The 21,978-nt window shown below is 43.4% G+C and overlaps 1 protein-coding gene across 1 annotated transcript in view; it reads right to left on the bottom strand.

Moving 5' to 3' along the window:
- Positions 1 to 21,978, bottom strand: part of LOC140204132 (kelch-like protein 4) — a 401,566-nt gene that overhangs the window by 290,930 nt on the left and 88,658 nt on the right. The window contains exon 2 of the mRNA XM_072270528.1: positions 13,596 to 13,771. The gene's annotated coding sequence lies outside the window, so the exon portion shown is untranslated. The remainder of the gene's footprint in view (positions 1 to 13,595; positions 13,772 to 21,978) is intronic.

A 21,978-nucleotide genomic window follows, 5' to 3' on the forward strand; every position in this document is an offset into this window, starting at 1 on the left:
AGCTGTTTGTGGGATTAAAGGTGATACATATTCATGAAAGCTGTTATCATTTTTATTGTGGAATGGATCTCATCATTTGAAGTTGTCATAATTAACTAGAGCTGTAATGTCAAGAGTACTGTCTTTCATTGATTCTGGAGGGGAGGAAAAGATGGCGGCACGACACAGCACGCGCGGCCGCTCCAAATTGATATCGTATTTGTTAAATAGGGGCTGTGCACAATCCTGACTTGATGGAAACGGACGTGAGAAGCACAGAGGAAAATCTGGGGAAATTTCTGAAATGCCTGCTTCGCTGCCGCTGCTACTGTGCAATCGAGAATTTCCAGAGGGGAAGGCCCCAAATCCTCGGCTTTGCTTATTGCCTGTTGGCAGGGCCGGGGTCGAAGCACTCGGCAGAGATGGTGCTCAGTGTCAGAGGGCTGGTCAGAGGCGTAAGGTTTTCGGATGGACTCAGAGTTGGACTGTGGTCAGTGCTTCCAGGATGCTGCATTGTCAAGTTTGCAGTGCTGGAAGCTCATGGCAGGGAGAGTTTCTCCCTTCAACTGTCTGCGTGAGATGATGGGACTTTCGAGGGACTTTGAGACGTTTTTTTTTACTGTGCCCATGGTCTGTTCTTCATCAAGTTACGGTATTGCTTTTCACTGTGTAGCTATATGTTATAATTATGTGTTTTTTGTCAGTTTTTTTTTCACGTCTTGGTTTGTCTTGTGTTTCTGTGATATCATTCTGGAGGAACAAATTGTATCATTTCTTAATGCATGCATTACTAAATGACAATAAAAGAGGACTGCGTGTCCTCATAATCTAATCTAATTCTATTATGGTTATTTTTCAATTATGGATTTTTGAATATGTCCACAAGAAAATGAATCTCAGGGTTGTATATGATGACATATATGTACTTTGATAATAAACTTGAACTTTTCAGCCTTTGAAATTTGACTCCAAGAGTAATATAGAAGTAGAATGATTTGTGCATGTTGATGGACAGATACAATATTGTCAGTGTTCAATTGCATGTGAGCATGGAGGGAAAAACTAACTGCTGGAAGAACTCAACAAGCTGAGGAGCATCTGTAGATGCTGAGGATTGCCAACATTTCAGATGAGACCCTGCAACAAGAGTGACGGTGTAGAGGGGTGACTGAAAGTACAAGAAGGTGAGTGGGAAGGGTGAGGCAGGGGCTGGCTGGTGATAAGTGGAATTGGAGATGATGGTCCGATGGGTTTAGATGAGATTGGGGAGGGTAGATCTGAGAGCCAGTGGCTGGTGGGTGATTGAAAGAAAAATAATGGAAAAGAGGAAAATTACAAAATGTTGTGAGACGATGTGTGTTCAGATGGAGCCAGACTGGATAGGTAGAGACAAGGTTGGAAGATGCTGTGCAGACACAAGTGAGGGGAACCAGAAAAGGGAGTGATAAAGGGCAGATGGAACCAGTTGGGAGAGAGAAGCAAAAATAGATATGTGGGCTGTGTGGGGTTTGAAGAGAAGGGAGTTGAGAGCCCTGGGTGATCTGGTGGGATTAGGAAAGGAATATCTGGCAACTAGGTTACTTAAAAAACAAAAAAAAAGTCATTCTTCATGCCATTGGCCAGTAAGCTACCCAAGTAGAAAGTTTGGTGTTTGTACCTGCCTCAACCATTTACTCTGGCAGCTTGTTTTATATACTTATCATTGTCTGCATGATAAGCTAGCCCTTCAGGTTCCTTTTAAACCTTACTATCTCACCCCTACCCTGGGAAAAAGGCTGCTACCATCCAGTTTATCTATGCCTTTCATGATTTTGTATATGTCTGTAAAGTCACCCCTCAGTCTCCAATGCTTCAATGAATAGAGACCCAGCCTAGCCAACCTCTCTCTGCAATTCAGGCCTCTAGTCCTGGTAACATTCTCACAAGCCTTTCTGCACTCTTTCCAGTTCAACTATGTCTTTCCTATAATAAGGTAGCCAAAATTTTGCAGAATACTCCAAGTGTTGCCTCACCAGTTGCAACATAATATCCAAACTCCTATGCTCAGTGCCCTACCAGGCAAAGACCAGCAAGTTAAACACTTGTTTTTACCACCCTGAATATCTGGGGCACAACTTTCAAGGACAAATGCTCTTGTATTTATAGATCCCTTTGTTCCATTAGACACCCTAGGGCCCTACTGTTCAATGTAAATTATCCCTTGCTAGTTTGACTTTCCAAAATGCATCACCTCATATTGAAATCCATTTGCCACTTCATGGCCCACTCCCCTAACTAATCAAGCTCCCCCTGAAAGCTACATGTATTTTCTCACTATGCAAATCATTTATCAATATCTTGCACCAGCCAACGTGACCTAAGCTTGCCATAAACAAGAGAAAATCTGCAGATGCTGAGAATCCAAGCAACACACACAAAATGCCAGGCAGCCTCTAGGAAAAGAGAACAGTCAAAGTTTTGGGCCGAAACCCTTCAGAGGAAGAAAATTACAAGGAACACTTATCAAACTTGATTCTCCTTACTCATAAAGGTAGTCCATGCAAGTACATGGAAAATAGGAACATGAAATCCAAAAATTTTGCATCTCACATACTCAGAAACAACAAGAGCAATATTTTGAGTTAAGATGGAGCCAGCAAACATCAATTCCTTGTGCGACATCTTCCAGATAGTCAATCATTTCAATTTTTCTCTGTCTTCTACTTAATCTTTTTATTTTAATTTTGTTTTTGAAACAGTTGGAGCCTGTGACATACAGTCTGTAGTTTGATTGAGTACTCTGCTGTCCCCAAGAAAACTACAAGAGAGAAATGCAAACACGAGTTACCACGAAGAGAAACTCAGACACGAGACAAAGGGCCGTGATCGACTATACTTCTTGCCGATTAAGATGTCGAGGTAGATTGAAACATCAAGGCAAATGCAGAGGGGAGTGAATGGTTCTTGGAGAGGCCACTGGTTCATACCACTTTCCTCAGTTGGGCCACTGGTTTGAGTTGCTTTCTTCGGAAAGGCCGCTGATTCAATTCGCTGCCCTCAGAGGGGTCAGTGGTCTGAGTCGCTTTCATGGAGAGGCCTCTGGTCTGAGTTGCTGCCATTGAAGGGGCTGTTGATTGGAGTCGCTGCCATCAGAGGGACCACTAGTTGGAGTCACTTTCTTCGGAGAGGCTGCTGGTTCAAGTAGATGCCATTGGAGGGGGCGCTGATTCAAGTTGATGCTATCAGAGGAGCTGCTGGTTTCAAGTCACTGCTGTCGGAGGGGCCATTGGGTACCGATGCTCTCGGAGATGTCAGTGAAATTCTGAGATTTATGGATTGCACTGTAATTCTACCTAACTTTAGTTCATATTGCCCTCTTTCAATTCTGTTTTTTTTTTGCCTTGTTCTCACCTGTCCTTTCTTGGTGTGGATTGGTGGGCCTGTGGGTTTGAGTGATCTGTTAGTTTTTGTGTGCGGGAGGGGTTGCGGAAGTTTGGGGTTTGTGAGTTTTGGTTTCTTTTTCTTTTCATGTGGGGGTGGGGTTGATTGTTGCCTTTCTTTCAACTGCTTATATGGTTTCCTGTATTCTATGGCTATCTGGAGAAGGCAAATCTCAGAGTTGTATTCTGCATATATACTTTGATAATAAAATGAACCTCTGAATCTTTAAAAAAATGAACCTTTACTCGGAAATAACAAGACCAATTATAGGAAAATTGAAGTATTTAGGAAATACCATTTAATTAGACAGATCCCTCCCATATTGACAAATTACTATTGATGATATAACATCCCAAAGTGGCAATACCAACTATGGGACCGTCAAACATGTAAAGTTCTCTATTGCAGTAGGGCCATGTACAGGAATAATATGCAGAAAATCATGGTTTACACTCTCATTATGATCAGATGAGCATTTGGATGTTAAAAAGTGAAAACATTACCTATGCTTTAAAAGTAGAATAATTCCTCCAAATTACATTTAAGACCCAATGTTAGAAGGAGTGAGTCATTAAAAAGAGACCAAATTCAACCATGAGGAATATGATAAATATGAGGAAATGAAACTGTTAAGTAGTATCTACTATTTTGAGAGAAAGGACTTTCAGACTGACTATACCACAATAGTCAGAATGAAATCAATAGCAGGAAAACTTGTTTGCTAATCTTGTCTAGACAGTGTCTGCAAATCAGTAGTAAGTAAATGAAATATTGCTAAAGTTGCAGTAAAATGCCAACACGATTCTGGGAATTAAAGAACAGCGAGTCTTACATCAGTGATAGTCAAGCGATTGGAGAGGCTTCTTAGAAACAGGATTTCCGAGTATTTGAGACCATAAGACATTGGAGCAGATTTAGGCCATTTAGCCCATTGTGTCTGCTCTGCCATGACTGATTTATTAACCCTCTCAACCCTATTCTCTTACCTTCTCCCAATAACCTTTTGATGCCCTTACTCAGCAATAGCCCATCAACTTGCATTTTAAATATATTCAGTGATGTGGCCTCCACATCTGTCTGTGGCAAGCAATACCACAGACTGACCACTTCCTGGCTAAAGAAATTTCTCCTCATCTCTGTGCCCTTTGGTTCTAGAATCCATCACTACAAGAAACATCCTCTCCAAATCCATTCTCTATAGACCTTCCAATATTCAACAGGCTTCAATGAGATCCCACTCATCCTTCTAAACTCCAGCCAGTACTGGCCCAGAGCCATCAAATACTCCTAATATGTTAACCCTTTCATCCCCGGGATCATTCTCATGAACTCCCTCTTGACCCTCTTCAACGGCAGCTCATACTTTCTTAGATTAGGGGTCCAAAACTGCTCCCAGTACTCCAACTGTGGTCTTACCAATGCCTTATTAAAAACTCAGCATTATATCACTGCTTTTATATTCTAGTCCTCTTGAAATTAATGTTAACATTACATTTGCCTTCCCCATGCCTACCTGCACTCAACCTGCAAGTTAACCTTTGGGGAATCTTACATGAGGATGCCTAAGTATATTTTCACTTCTGATTTCTGAATTTTCTCCATGTTTAGAAAATAGACTATGCTTTTATTCCATCTACTAAAGTGCATAACAATATATTCCCTAGACTACACTCCATCTGCCACTACTTTGCCCTTTCCCCTATTCTTTGCAAGTCCTTCTGCAGACACCCTACTTCCTTAACACTGTCTGTCCCTGCACCTATCTTTCTATCATGAGCAAATTTGACAACAAAAACATCAGATCATATTGTATAATGTGAAAACAAGTAGTCCCAACACCATCCTCTGTGGAAAACCACTAGTCACCAGCAGCCAACCAGAAGAGGCTTCCTTTATTCCCACATTTTACCTGCTGCCAGCTGGCAAATTTTCTATCCATGCTAGTTTCTCACCTGTAATACCGTGGGCTCTGATATTGTTCAGCAGCCTCCTGTGCAGTACCTGGACAAAAATCTTCTGAAAATTGAAACAAACAACATTCACTGACTTTCCTCTGTCTACTTTGCTGTTGTTTCCTCAAATATTGTTGTGCAATATTTCCTCTTAAGCTAACCATGCTGACTTCATCCTATTATGTCATGTTCCTCAATTAGCTCAAAACCTCATCCTTAATAATGGACTCCAACATTTTTCCAAACACTGAAATCAGATTAACTGGCCTATAATTTATTTTTTTCTGCCTCCCTCCATTCTTAAAGAGTGGAGTGACATTTGCAATTTTCCAGTCCATTGGAACCATTTCAGAATCTCGTGATTCCTGAACGATTTCAACTAGTGCCTCCACAGTTCTTCAGATCACTCTTTCAGAACTTTGTGGTAAAGTCCATCTGGTCTAGGTGCCTTACTTACCTTCAGATCATTCAGCTTCCAAAGCACTTTTGGTTGTGTTTTGTAACTACAGAAATTAATCAAAAGAAAAACACGGGAGCCTGGGAAAATGTGTCTACTTAGTTTTCCTTTAGTGAGATGCTCACTTGTGACATGATAGCGTAATGATGAATGCTATTCATGTACTTCTTACCCGTAATGAATTATGTAAACAAAGAATGCTAATCAAACAATGTAGAAACATAGAAAACCTACAGCACAATACAGGCCCTTTGGCCCACAAAACTGTACCGAACATGTCCTTACCTTAGAACTACCGAGGCTTACCCATAGCCCTCTATTTTTCAAAGCTCCATGTACCTATCCGGGAGTCTCTTAAAAGACCCTATCATTTCCACCTCCACCACCGCCACTGGTAGCCCATTCCACGCACTCACCACTCTCTGCGTAAAAAACTTACCCCTGACATCCCCTCTGTACCTACTTCCAAGCACCTTAAAACTATGCCCTCTTGTGTTAGCAATTTCAGCCCTGGGTAAAAGCCTCTGACTATCCACACGATCGATGCCTCTCATTATCTTATACATCTCTTATCAGGTCACCTCTCATCCTTTGTCGCTCCAAGGAGAAAAGGACAAGTTCACTCAACCTATCCTCTTTAGGCATGCTCCCCAATCCAGGCAACATCCTTGTAAATCTCCTCTGCATCCTTTCTATGGTTTCCACATCCTTCCTGTAGTCAGTTGACCAGAACTGAGCACAGTACTCCAGATGGCATCTGACCAGGGTCCTATATAGGTCAAATATTACTGAAATATTGAATACACTACAGTCCTCCACTCCTCCTTGCTCAGCTATAAACTCCAACTTAATCTAGAATGTATCTCAATTCAAATATGTAGCATATCGGTCTCCATTATTTCAATCCGCTGATCTATCCCACTGCCACCAGACAAAGCTTGGAGCCAATGCCTTCAAATTGACCATCCCTAGATGACCAGCATGTCGCTCCTCCAACACTTCTGCTCTTGGAATGGATAGATACAACAATTCTCAATCCCCGCATAAGGCAACCCTTTCAAGGGCCAGTTCATACTGGTGTTGGTAAAAATGCGGGAGCTGGAATTTCTGCTGTACATTCCAGCCATTTTGAGTTGCCACGTAGACCTGACACGGTGTTGGGTCTTTTCTGGTTTGCCTTTGGATCATCCCTACTGTAAGAGGAGACTTTTGATTTGCATTAGGAAGAATACATCTAGAGGAGTGTCCCCTTTTGTAAGCTTTTCAGTTATTTCCCTTTCCAAGGGCAAATAGGACAATCCATCAGCATTTCCATGATTACTTGTCCTCTTGACTTCAATCTTGTACTTATGTCCTTCAAGAAACAGAGCCTATCTCTGCATTCAAACAGAGCTCTGCTGCTCTTAAAGGAACACCTATCTGTGGATAAAAATGGACACTAGTGGTTGGTGATCAGTAATGAGGGTAAACTCTCTCCCAGACAAGTACTGGTTGAAACGTCTTATACCCCAAATCAGACTCGAGGCCCCTCTATCAATCTGTGCACAACTTTTCTCTGCAGTGGTAAGGGAACGTGATGCATAAGCTACGGGCATTCACTTCCATCACTGATAAAATGTAACATGACTGCACCTATATCATAATGAGAGGCATCACAGGTAGGCTTCATAAGAGTGAGTACAGTGTCTGACATCACCATTTCCTTTGTCTTCTGGAAAGCCACCTTATACTGTTTTGTCCATTGCCATTTCCTCACAATTTGTAGTAATAAGTTCAACAAGTGGAGTACAGTAGCTAGGTTTGGCAGGAACCTGTTTTACTAATTGACAGATCCTGAAAAGTATTGTTACTGTCGTGTCCTTTGGTCTTTGGGTGTCCACTGCTGCTTGAATTGTCTCAGCACACTGTGTAATCCTTGTGTGTCGATGGTGTGATCAATTAATTTACTTTAATTAACAAAGTAAAATTAAACTTGGTTTGAAGAATTCCAACATGTTGTGTCATGCTCTGAGCCCGTAAATCTTAGTGAGCCCACTGTCTTGAGATTTTGCAGGTGTTCTTTCTCATCCTCACCAGTAACAATCATGTCATGCAGGTGACGTTGCATGTCTGAACAGCCTCATAGTACCTTTCTGTCAGAGTGCAGGTGCAGATGCTACTCCAGAAATAACCCTATTATAGTGATGAGTGTTTATGGTGAGAAACACTTTGGTCTCTTCTTCCAACTCCATCTGTAGGTAGGTCTCCCCTAAGTCCACTTTGCTGAAGTATTTCCTTCCAGAAGGTTTTGCAAAATTGTTATCTATCCTAGGCAGAAGGTATTGATCTACTTTCAGTATTGGGTTGATGGTGACCTTAAACTCACCACGGATCTTGACAGACACATCCTTCTTGGCTAATGCGACCACCGGATTTGCCCATGGTCTCCATTCAATCTTGGAAAGAATTCAGTGAGCCTCCATGCGATCTAACTCATTGGCTACATTATTACAGATGGTATAAGGAAGCTTAGTAAAACTTGGATGTGGGATTTTCATATAACATTATTTCATGCTTGATATATTTGAGTTTTCCACTGCCATCCTTGAACATTGCTGTGGCATTGTCCAGTATCTTTGTTAATTCACTTTCAGTTGGCTTCATTTCAGGGGATGCAAATGGTGGATGGATTTCCAATCAATCAAAGTCCATTGTTGGTTGTATTCCACTGTTACAAATGCCGTTCCCACAGGAGTTATCTTTTCTCCAGTCTAAGTTCTTACATGGATATCTATAGGCTTCTGTTCAGTATCTCTGAAATGCCGTTAAAACTCAGTTTGGATAATGACTGAAACAGCAGAACCAGTGTCCAATTCCATTTTTATTAATTTGCCATTCACTTCTGGTGTAATCCAGATTGCTTGTTTGTAGTTAGTTTTCACATTGTAAATCTCAAAGTTTCACAGTAATCCTACACTCATATCATTATCATATTTTTCATTAACAGCATGCAGATCAGTGCTCTATTTAAAACTGCAACTTGACTTTTTGTCTTTTTCTCTTCTTATGCAGTTCATTTATTTTTGTCTGCCTGACATGCACTTTGTATGTGTCCTACTTTGTTGCACTTTCTGCAAGTTTCGCCTTCATACATGCATTAGTTTGGTGTAGGTAAGTCTTTGCCACAACACTAACACAATCTGTTTGGCAGGGCAGGTTTCCGTTTGGATGTTGCAATTCTGTTCACGCTCACTTTCATTCCTGACTGCAACTCAATTGCATCTCTGGGTGCTGTTTCCTTTGATACAGCAATTTCAACTGCTCTTTTAAATGTGAGCTGTGCTTCAGTTAGGAGCTTTATTTGAATGTTTTCTTGTAAGATTCCACAAACTAATGATCTCTCAGTGCATCATTAAGCCCATCACCGAATGGACAACGCTCAGAGAATTTCTTCAATTCTGCCACGTCAGCTGAAATGGATTCCCTTTTATTTAGATTCCACTTATGAAACTTAAAGAATTCTGCAATCAACACTGGTTTTGATTCTAAATGTTCCTGCATCACTTTCACAATATTTCTTAACTCCACCCACAAGGATCCTACATCTTCCAATCCCTTTCTAAGGATTTGACTTCATTTTTTACCAACAGAGCCACCTCATCCCTTATGCCTACCTGCCCTTTCTTTTAATACAATGGGTATTCTTGGATGTTATCTCTCAACTATGATCTTCTTTCTGTCATAACTCAGAAACACCCACAACGAATTTGATAGAGATGAATCACATGATAAAATGCATAGACAAAAGTGTTGCAGAGGTAGAGCTCAGTCAAATTCTAGCTTATGTACCAACCAAATCCACAGAATACTGTGTGATATATATCTACAGAGCACTTAGAATAATAATGTGATACAACACAGAAGCAGGCCATTCAGCCTGACTTGTTTATGCTGACCAAGGCACCTACCTGAGAGAGTCCCACTTGCCAGAATTTGGCTCATACCTTTCTGTACTTATCCATGTTTTGGCCAAATATCTTTCAAATATTATCATTGTACCCTTCTCTATCACCTCCTCTTACAGCTTGTTCAAATAACTCCTACCTTCTGTATGGAGAAAACACATGCTCCAGAAATCCCCTTTGTGTCAATGTCCCATCTGGTAATTCCCCATTTTGCTATTACCTCCTTAATTGGGTGTTAATCCCCTCATTTGGTTTCCAATCATTCCCAGTGCCACTAATCACAGCACACCTGGGTCCCATTAGTGAACATAGGATAAAACTCAGGCGGCACAGCCCTGCTTTGCTAGTTTGTTGGATGACTCTAGTGTGAGTAAACCTTGTTTTCTGATTCCTTGGGATTGTCAGTTCTAAGCGCTGCATCATTTCCTGGATATGCTATGTAAATCTTGTCTTTGTGTAAAGACTCTCCTGGATACTGGCTCCCTGTTTGTAGTGGTGCTAATGCCTCACGACTCTGCCTCCGTGCCTGTGTCCTGCACTTGGGTTCATCCTCAGCCTTGTCTTTGCAACAGAATGAACTGGCTAAGAATGAACCCAGCAGACATAGACCCCCCCTGCAACAGGCCCTTGCCAGCCAGGGCTACCTACTGGGCACCCACAACCAGTTGCTCAGAGAGGTCATGGGAAAACAATTGTGTGCTGTCCATGAATGTGAGGAAGGTCAGTGAGCAGGTTGACCGGGTATCTGTTTCCCTTACTCTGTCCCTTCCAAGAACCCTGTCTGACCAAACCACACAGCCTGGGATGGCTACGTCCCTTGGATCGGCAACACAGTCCCCTTGAGAGCCGTATGTACCTGAACCAGAACCCTATGCTGGGGACCTAGGGAAGTGACAGGCCTTCTTATTACAATGCTCTTAGGTCTTTGAAAAACAGTCATGTATGTACACCTCAGACAGATCAAAGATTGCATACATCATGGTGCTGTTATGAGCGGATGCCTTGGCATAGGACACCATGGTCTGGGACAACCAACCAGAGATCTGTTCCTCCATCCCCACCTTCGTCTCCAAAATGGGGAAGGTCTTTGAACAACCCATTCATGGTAAGGATGCCGCTAATGGCTTGCTAACTCTCTGACACGGTTTGTGAAGCGTAGCAAAATACTCCATCGAGTTCCAGGACAGCCTGGACTCTCTGATTTCTCTAGCCACCAGGCTCGATAATCGACTTCAAGACCATCTAAGAGAAAAGACCAGTCATCCCGCTCCTCGGGTCAGCCTACGTCCCACCTTACCATCTTCAGCCAGCCAGCCAGCCTCCCCTCCCTGGCAGCTCCAAGTATAGCTCCTGCTCCAACCGTCCCCACTGCCCTGGGGGAGGAACCGATGCAGCTGGGACGGAACCGTCTCTCCCCTGCCAAACAACTTTGGAGGCAGGGAGCTGGAGATTGTTACTATTGCGGTCAGCCGGGACATTTCTGGGATACCTGTCCTCTGCGGCCAAAGGGGAGGGCTCATTAGTAGAAAGGGGGACCCTGGTGAGCCAGACGACACTCCCTTCAGGCCCCCAGATGCAGATCCCGGCTATGGTGAATTATCAACAACAGTCCCTATCCATATCCGCCTTGGTGTATTCCGGTACCAAGGGAAATCTGCTGGACAAGGACATAGGCACCCGGGCTGGAATACCTCAACAGCCATTAAGTGTCCCTCTGGAGGCCTGGGTGCTGGATGGAAAACTGCTGACTCAGGTTACCCACTGTATGCCACCCCTGATCTTGTTTCTGTCTGGAAACCATCGAGAGGAGGTACAATTTAATGTCATCCATTCTCCTCAAGCCCTTGTAGTTGTAGGATGACCCTAGCTGAACCACCACAACCCCTACATCGACCGGTCTACTGGGAGGATAGCCAGCTGGAGCCGGTTTTGCCATGTCACCTGTCTGCAGTTGGCTCCATCCCCTAGGGAGGCTGCCGCGAACCCGCCTGTCTTGGAACCCCTCGACTTGTCTGGAGTCCCCGCAGAATACTGTGACCTGGGACAGGTATTCAGCAAACAATGGGCTCGTTCCCTGCTTCTGCACTGCCCATATGATTGCGCTATATCGACCTTCTCCCCGGGGCCTCGTTACCCGCCAGTTGTCTTTATAACTTATCCCAACCGGAGAGAGAGACCATGGAGAAATACATTAGCGAGTCCCTAGCGCGGGCATTATTCGACCTTCATCATCCCTGGTGAGTGTCAGTTTCTTCTTTGTAGAGAAGGAGGATGGGTCCCTGTATTACCTTGGGGCAGGGGCCTCCAATACCTGGTCGACTGGGAAGGGTACGGCCCAAAGGAGTGTTCCTGGGTTCCCCGCTCCTTCATCCTGGACCCCTCCCTCATCCAAGACTTCCATCGGGACCATCCAGACAAGCCTGTAAGTTTGCCTGGATGCTCCCGTTGGTGGCGGGTGGGGGGGGGGGGAATACTGTCATGGTCCCATCTGGCAGTTCCCCATCTTACTATTACCTCCTTAATTGGGCCTTAATCCCCTCGTCTGATTTCCAGTCATTCCCAGTTCTACTAACTACAACACACCTGGTTCCCATTAGCGAACACAGGATAAAACTCGGGCGGCACAGCCATGCTTTGCCAGTTTGTTGGACGACTCTAGTGTGAGTGAACCTCGTTTCCTGATTCCTTGGGTCTGTCAGTTCTAAGCTCCGTGTCATTTCCTGGATATTCTACGTAAACCTTGTCTCTGTGTAAAGACTCTCCTGGATACCGGTTCCCCGTTTGGGCCGGTGCTAACGCCTCACAACTCTGCCTCCGCGCCTGTGTCCTGCACTTGGGTTCATCCTCAGCCTCGTGCTTGCAACACTTTGAATCTTTCACACCTTGCCCTTAACCTATGCCCTCTGGTTATGGAGCACCCTATGACAATTACATATAATACTCCATATGTAGTCTTATCTGTGTTCTAAAGAACTGTAACTTCTTTTGCCCCAGTGCCCCAGCTGATGAAGGGAAGCATGCCATGGTCCTTTTCACTACCCTGATTATCTGCATTGCCACTTTCACAGAGCTATGTACTTGTACCCCAAGGTGTCTCTGTTCTACAACACTTCCCAGGGCCGTGCAACCTATTGTGTATTAACTTACAAAACTGCATCACTTTGCTCTTGCCTGAGTCCATCTGCAATTTCTCTGCCTACTTTCTGACTTAATCTAGATTCTGCTTAACCTGTAGCAAACATACTTGTTCATGATACCTATTTTGATGCAATCCATAAATTTACTAATCACATTGCCATCAATTGCAAAAAAAAATGATAAAATATGTGATAAACAACAGTGCACCCATCACCATTCCCTCTGGCACATCCCTGGTCACAGGCTCCCTGGATCCTAAAAGATCTCAGCTTCCAAACCAGCTTACCATGCAGGATCTTGTCAAAAGTCTTTTTAAAATCCAGATGGACAACTCCACCACTGTGCTCTCAATCATCTTGATCACCTCAAAAAACCTCAATCAAGCTTATGAGGCATGATTTTCCACCCACAAAGCTATGTGGGCTATTGCTAATAAGTCCTTGACAAAGACAAGATTGTAAACACACTTCAGCTTTACTCAAGTGGAAAATGGTTTGAATTTAAGCATTAAATCAAAGTGTCACAATGACACTATACTCAAAAGGAACACATCTAAAAGCAAGACGGGCACACTTGTGTCCTTACCTCTGTCAAGATGAGCTCACAAATAAAGCAGGCAAGAAAAATAGGAGACTTTAGTGGAACCAAGAGATATTTGCTTGAAATTAGTGATAAAATCCAAAATCCTTGTATGGATTAAATTACCTTTGCTCAAGGTGTTCAAAGTCAGGATGGTCAACTATTTGATTTTATGCTGTGTCTGACTTGGAAGTAGTGCAAACTTGGGAGAGGGAAGAACAAAATCCAAGCACGTCTGACAAATTGACAGAAGCTTCAATGAGTTCAGATCCAACGGTTCAAATGTAGAATCAGTACCAAATCTGCAAGGAAATAAAGAAAACTCTGTAAGCCAACTGCAACATTGTATTTGTTTTTAGAAACATAGAAAACCTACAGCACAATATAGGCCCTTCGGCCCACAGAGTTGTGCCGAACATGCCCCTACCTTAGAAATTACTAGGCTTACCTATAGCCCTCTATTTTACTAAGCTCCATGTACTAAAAGTCTCTTAAAAGACACTATCGTATTTGCCTCCACCACAGTTGCCGGCAGCCCATTCCACGCACTCTCTGAGTAAAAAAACTTGCCCCTGATATCTCCTCTGTACCTACTCCCCAGCACCTTAAACCTGTGTCCTCTTGTGGCAACCATTTCAGCCCTGGGAAAAAGCCTCTGACTATCCACACGATCAATGCTTCTTTTTTTTTCATTTAAAAGAGGAAACTAGTGGTAATTACATGAAATATGAATCATTTTAAATTATTTTACCATGCTAGTGGAAGCATAAATAAGGTATAGACATATATTGAAGTGTATGCGAATGCATGACTTGTATGTATGATTTCAGAAGTAAGTTTGAATCAACAAGATAAATATGCTCCAGCAATTCTTCACATCTCTTCCTGGTCCTCCGTATTACTCATGGTGTGTATATATTAAAAAAGTAGACATTAGAATATCTTTCATATAAAAATGAGTAGTGTAGTACGGCTGAGTACTACTTTGTGTGCAGGCATATTGTAATTCTGTTGGACAGAGTGCCGTTGTTATGCCAACTTTGTAACAATAGAACACTAACTGGAATACTAAGTCTGTTGAAAGAGCTTAAGATTCTCCATGCATATAGGTCAAGTGTTCTGCTTTGTAAATAATGTTATTTTTTTGGTGTGTGTATATGTATATAAACATATGTATATAGTGTGCCTTAATGCATTGAAATTGCTAGCCATGTATTTTATCCTGACAGAACATGCTGTGCTTGGCCCAGAGAGCTCACTGACAGCAGTGAATTTAAAAAAAACGTCAACACATTATTCTGGCTAAGCTACGATCTACTTCAAAGCACGGTGTTCCCAGGGAAGTATATATGATTTTTAGATTGTGAATACTGACTGTGCAAACAATACTGCTTTGAGGGCCAAGTAGCTGCACAGTAGCTTGCAGGTATGGATATTAACATCAGATTAGAAAAGGAGGCTGGTCATTTTTATTAACTCGGCAAATTTCTGTAGGGAAGAAGCATCAAAAACCACCTGGGTGATATTTAATAGAGAAATCCTGAATGGATGAAGCATCATAACTTGTTCTGTTGCACACATGTCAACATTATAAATGTCAAAATCTGCGCATGATGCTGCCCCATAAAGACAAATATCCCCGCACAACTCAAAGATCAACCATTTATCTTCCAACCTTAAATGGCCTGGTAGCTTACCAAGTGTTATATTCACCCTTTGACCTATGAGATGGATACATATAAATAGTCACACATCAGAAACTTTAACAATTTTTAATACTTTTTCTGATTTTTTTTTTCTCCTTTTTTTCTTTCTGTTAGTCCCGTGTTTCTGTATCTCACCCCTTTTTACCTGCTGAAGTCAGTTCAGATGTTCTGGCTTAAACTTTCCTCAGAGGACTTTCAAACTGACTGATGGAACAGCTTTCCAGGTGTTTTCTATTCCAGTAGTTGCTAACTCATATCGAAGTGTGCTATTCTGCATTAGATGCCTGATGACACCAGTGGTAATGCAGTCAGCCATTGTCAATAAATTCCTTTCACACAGTACTTAGAACCAAACCTGAGCTGCTATTCAAAGTCAAAGGAAAAGTTATTGTCAAAGTACTTATGTTACCATGTATTGTACTACCTTGCGATTCATTTCTTGCAGATATTTACAGAAAATACAGAAATACAATCAAATTTATGAAAATCTACACATAAGCAAAGAGTAACAAACAACTATAGAGTCATAGCACACTACAGCACAAAACCTAGCCCTTTGGCCCATCTAGTCTGCCAAACTATCCGTCTACCTATTCCTATCGACTACACATGGACCATATCCCTTCATACCCTTCCCATCCACGCATCTATCGGAATTTCACTTAAGTATTGAAATCGAACCCACATTTACCACTTGCACTGGCAGCTCATTCCACACACTCGCCACCCTCTGAGTGAAGTTCCCCCTCAATTTCCCCTTAAACATCTCGCCTTTCACTCTTAACTCATGAACTCTAGTTGTAATCTCACTCAACTTCAGTGAAAAAAGCTTTCATACATTTACCCTAACTATTACCCCTCATAGCTTTATCAAACCTCCCCTCAATCTTCTACATTCTAGGGAACAAAGTCCTAATCTATTCAGCCTTTCCCTCTAACTCAGGTCCTCAAGTTCTGGCAACATCCTTGTAAATTTTCTCTGCACTCTTTCAATCTTATTTATATCTTTCCTGTAGGTAGGTGACCAAAGCTGCACATAATACTCCAAATCAGGCCCCACCAATGCCTTATACAATTTCAAATTAACATCCCAACTCCTGTACTCAATGCACTAATTAATGAAGGCCAATGTACCAAAAGTTTTCTTTATGACCCTGTCTACCTGTGAGGCCATTTTCCAGAAGTTATGGATCTGCATTCCCAGATCCCTCTGTTCTACCACACTCCTCCATGCCCTACCACTCACCATGTGAGATCTACCCCGGTTGGTGCTCATAAGTGCAACACATCACACTTGTCTGCATTAAGTTCAATTTGCCAATATTCAGTCTGTTTTTCCAGCTGGCCCAGAACCCACTGCAAGCTTTGATAGTCTTCCTCGCTGTCCACTACACCCACAGTCTTGGTTTCATTCTAAAATTGTTGATCCAGTTTACTGCATTATCATCTAGACCATTGAACAATGGACCCAGCACCGATTCCTCAGCACACCACTAGTCACAGGCCTCTAGCCAGAGAGGCACCCATCTACAACCAGCCCCTGGCTTCTTCCATGAAGCCCATGTGTAGTCCAATTTATGACCTCATCTTGAACGCCAAGTAACTGAACTTTCTTGACCAAAGTCCCTTGCAGGGCTTGTCAAAGGTCTTACTAAAGTACATGTAGACAACATTCACTACCTTGTGTTCATCAGCATTTCTGGTAACCTCTTTGAAAAAATCTATAACATGGGTCTGACACAGCCTACCACACACAAAATCATGTTGACTATCCCTAATCAGTCCCTCTCTATCCAAATACATATATGTCTGGTCCTTAGAATACCTATCAATAATCAACCCATTACCAATGTTAGGCTTACAAGCCTATAATTTCCTGATTCATTTTTAGAGCCTTTCTTAAACAACAGAAGAACTTTAGCTATCCTCCAATCCTCCAAAACCTCAACTGTGGCTAAGTGTGTTTTAAATATCTCGGTTAGGGCCCCTGCAATTTCTGCTCTAAAACTCCTACAGAGTCCAAGGAAACAGCTTGTCTGGCCCTGAGGATTTATCCACCCTAATTTGCCTCAAGACAGCAAACAGCTCCTCCTCTGTAATCCGTATAGGGTCCATGACTTTCCTGCTGCATTGCCTCACATCTATAGACTCTGTGTCCATCTCCTGAGTAAGTACAGATGTAAATAATCCATTAAGGTATGCCCATCCCTTTTGGCTCCATGCATAGATTATCAATCTGATTTTCCTGAAAACTATTCTTTTGCTCTTAATATATCTATAGAAGCACTTAGGGCTCTCCTTCGCCCTATCTGCTGGGGCAACCTCAGGTCTTCTTTCAGCCCTCCTGATTTCTTTTATAAGTTTTCTGTTTTGCATTTCTTGCACTCCTCAACTACTTCTTTTGTTCCTGCCTGATTATATGTGCTATACGACTCCTATCTTTCACTAATCAGGGCCTCAATATCTCTCAAAAACCAAGGTTCCATTAATTGGTTATCCTTGGCTTTTACACTGACAGAAACACACAAACTCTATACTCTTAAGATTTCGCTTTTGAAAGTCTCCCACTTACCAAGTACGTCTTTGTCAGAAAATAACCTATCCCAATCCACAAACAAGAGAAAATCTACAGAAGCTTGAAATCCAAACAACAGACACAAGACGCTGGAGGAACTCAGCAGGCCAGGCAGCACCTATGGAAAAAAGTACAGTCCACATTTCGGGCCGAAACCCTTTGGCAGGACTGGAGAAAAAATAGCTGAGGAGAAAGGTGGGGGGATGCGGTGGAGAGAGAAAAATGCCAGGCGATAGATGAAACTTGGAGGGGGAGGGATGAAGCAAAGAGCTAGAAAGTTGATTGGTGAAAGAGACAGAAGGCCATAGGAGAAAGAAGAAAGAGGGGAGGAGCACCGGAGGGAGGTGATGGGCAGGCAAGGAGATAACATGAGAGAGAGAGAGACAAGGGAATGGGAAATGGTGAATGGCGATAGGGGGTGGTGAAGGCATTACTGGAAGTCTGAGAAATTGATGTTCATGTCATCAGGGTGGAGACTGCCCTATCGGAATATAAGGTGTTGTGGCCTTATATTGACAATGGAGGAGGTCATGGATGGACTTATCAGAATAGGAGGTGAAATTAAAGATCCCACTTGTTCTGGTGGATGGAGCATAGATGCTCAGCGAAGCGGTCTCCCAATCTACGTTGAGTCTCACCAGTGTACAAGAGGCCCCTGTGGGTGCACTGGACACAGTATTCAACCCCAACAGGCTCACAGGTGAAGTGTCGCCTCAACAGAAGCGACTGTTTGGACTCTGTATGGTAGTGAGGGAGGAAGTGTAGGGGCATGTGAAGCACTTTGTTCCGCTTGCAATGAGGGAGATCAGTGGGGAGGGACAAGTGGACAAGGAAGTCACATAGGGAGCGATGCCTGCAGAAAGTGGAGGGGAGGAAACGATATGTTTCGAGGGGAGGAAATGATATGTTTGGTGGTGGGATCAGTTGGAGGTGGCGGAAGTTTCAACGAATTATGTGCTGGACGCAGAGGCTGGTGGGGTAGTAGGTGAGGACAAGAGGAGCCCTATCCCTGGTAGGGTGGCGGGAGGATGGGGTAAGAGTAGACGTGTGTGAAATGGAAGAGCGGCTTCCCTTCCTCCACCATCAATGCTGCCCTGAACCGCATCTCTTCCATTTCACACACATCTGTTCTTACCCCATCCACTTTCTGCTTTCCACAGGGATTGCTCCCTATGCAACTCCCTTGTCCATTTGTCCCTCCCCACTGATCTCCCTCCGGGCACTTACCATTGCAAGCGGAACAAATGCTACACCTGCCCCTACACTTCCTCCCTCACTACCATTCAGGGCTTCAAACAGTCCTTCCAGGTGAGGCGACACTTCACCTGTGAGTCTGCTGGGGCTGTATGCTGTGTCCAGTGCTCCCGCTATGGCCTCTTGTATGTCGGTAAGAACCGACGTAGATTGGGAGACCACCTTACCAAGCATCCAAGCTCCGTCCACCAGAACAAGCAGGATCTCCCAGTGGCCACCCATTTTAATTCCACTTCCCAATCCCATTCTGATATGTCCATCTATGGCCTCCTCCACTGTCGGGATAAGGCCACAGTTAGGTTGTAGGAACAACACCTTATATTCCGATTGGGTAGCCTCCCACCTGATGGCATGAACATCGATTTCTCAAACTTCCAGTAATGCCTCTTCCCCACCCCCCCAAACACCATTTCTCACCCCCTTGTCCCTCTCTCATGTATCTCAAGCAATAATTAATCTGTATATAGAGAGGAAGTGCTGAAACTGTCTGATTGATGCAGGAACCACAACCTATCTCTCAGCATCAAGAAGACAAAAGAAATTGTAATTGACTTCAGGAAGGCAAGGCATCCCGAACAAGCCCCACTATTCATAAATGGTGAGGTAGTGGAAAGGATTCCTAGTTTCAAGTTTTTGGGGATGAACATCACCAAGGAGCTCTCATGGTTGTTTCCCATCCTGGACACTGTCTGCTCAATCTCCTGCCATTTTAGCCAAGACTGAAAAAACAGCTTCTTCCCAAGGGCGGTCGTGCAGTGGAATAATGCTACACCCTGGCTTGCCAATGGCCTTTGAGTATTATGGAGTATCACTTGTTGCATGTAAGTATGCAAATATTTTTTCAATGAAGCTGTAGCACATGTATTGTAAATCCGTTATATCTCAATCTCATTGTCTTGAGCAATGACAACAGATTTCTGTTCTGTTCTATTCTAACTCTCTGAGCTCACTTTGCAGGACCTCATCACCCATCCTACCCATGTTATTGGCAGTGACATGGACTATGAACTCTGGCTGCTCATGGTCCCAATTAAAAAGCCTGTGGACTCTATCCAATATGTCCCTGACCCTGGCACCCTGGAGGCAACAAACCATCCAGGAATCTTGCTCTCATCCACAGAACCGCCTTTCTGTTCCCCCTAACCAGCAAATTCGCTATCGCTACAGCTCATCTCTTCTACACACTTCCCTTATGAGCCACATAGCCAGACTCAGTGCCAGAGACCTGCTCACTGTAGCCTGGTAGGTCATTCCCTCGCCCCAAGAGTATCCAAAGTTATATACTTATTATCGAGGGGAATGACTACAGGAGTACTCTACACTGGCTGCCTGTTCCCTTTCCCTCTCCTGACAGTTCCCCAGGGACCTGCCTCCTGCAATTTTGGAGGGACGACCTCCCTGTAGCTCCTTTCTATCACCTCCTCATTCTGCAGTATGAGCAGAAGGTCATTGAGCTACATTTCTATTTCCTTAACACAGTCTCTAAGGAGCTGCAGCTCCTTATGCAACCAATATGCAATAAAATAATACTAAGAACGAGCTGTAAGGACTCTTCGAAAATGAGTTTGTAGGTTGAAGAATTAGTTTGAAGTTGTGATTAGTGAATTTATCCATGCTGGTTCAGGGCCTGATGGTTGTATGGTAATAACTGTTACTCAGCCTGATGCTGTAGGACCTAAGGCTTCTGTACAACCTGCCTGTGAGTAGTATTGAGAAGAGAGCATGGCCTGAATGTGGGGGGGTGGGGGCGGGGGTGCTCCATGATGTTGGATGCTGCTTTATCGTTGCTGCAGTCGATGTAAATGTGTTAAATGGTGGGATGAACTCTGCCCTGATGGACTGTAAGGTACCTACCATTTTCTGTACATATTTTTCTATTCCTGAGCATTGGTGTTTCCACGCCAGACAGTTCTTTGTCAAAATACATTGCACTTCATTTATGGTCCTCATTTTCCAGGAATGGGAAATTTTCTAAATATAGTTTTCACTTAGGAAGCAGAAAAATGAACAAATTTGACCATGATGTTATTGGGGTTACCATAATTTTGCTTCAGATAAGAAGCAGATCACTTAATGCTGATATAAATCAATGATCAATGCAACATTTGATCTATGATCCATAATGCCAAAGTTCATTCCATATGATTCTACATTAAGGAATAATACAATCAACTGAGTTCAATCAGACGGGTCTGGCTTAATGCTCACAAACGCACACAAAATACTGGAAGAACTCAGCAGGCCAGGCAGCGTCCATGGAAAAAAGCACAGTTGACATTTCGGGCCGAAACTTTATGGCAGGACTGGAGAAAAAAACCTGAGGGGTAGATTTGAAACGTGGTGGGAAGGGAGAGAGAAACACCAGGTGATAGGTAAAACGTGGAGGGGGAGGGATGAAGCAAAGAGCTAGGAAGTTGATTACTGAAAGAGACAGAAGGCCATGGAAGAAAGAAAAAAGGGGGGGAAGGAGCACCAGATGGAGGCGATGAGATAACTTGAGAGGGGGAAAAGGGGATAGGAAATGGTGAAGGAGGAGGGGGAAGTCATTACTGGAAGTTTGAGAAATCGATGTTCATACCATTAGGTTGGAGGCTACGCAAACAGAATATAAGGTGTTGTACCTCCAACTTAACTGTGGCCTTATCACGACAGTGGAGGAGGCCATGGATGGACATGTCAGAATGGGAATAGGAAGCAGAATGAAAATGAGTGGCCACTGGGAGATCCTGATTGTTCTGCCGGAGGGAGCATAGATTCTCAGCGGAGTGGTCTCCCAATCTACGTCGGGTCTCACCAATATTCAGAAGGCCACACCAGGAGCACCAAACACAGTATATGACTCCAACAGATTCACAGGTGAAGTATCACCTCATCCAGAAGGACAGTTTGGGGCCCTGAATGGTAGTGAAGGAGGAGGTATAGGAGCAGGTGTAGCACTTGTTCCATTTGCAAGGATAAGTGCCAGGCCAGATCA

The sequence above is a fragment of the Mobula birostris genome, chromosome 10 (assembly GCF_030028105.1).
Source record: "Mobula birostris isolate sMobBir1 chromosome 10, sMobBir1.hap1, whole genome shotgun sequence".
Classification (NCBI taxonomy): domain Eukaryota; kingdom Metazoa; phylum Chordata; class Chondrichthyes; order Myliobatiformes; family Myliobatidae; genus Mobula; species Mobula birostris.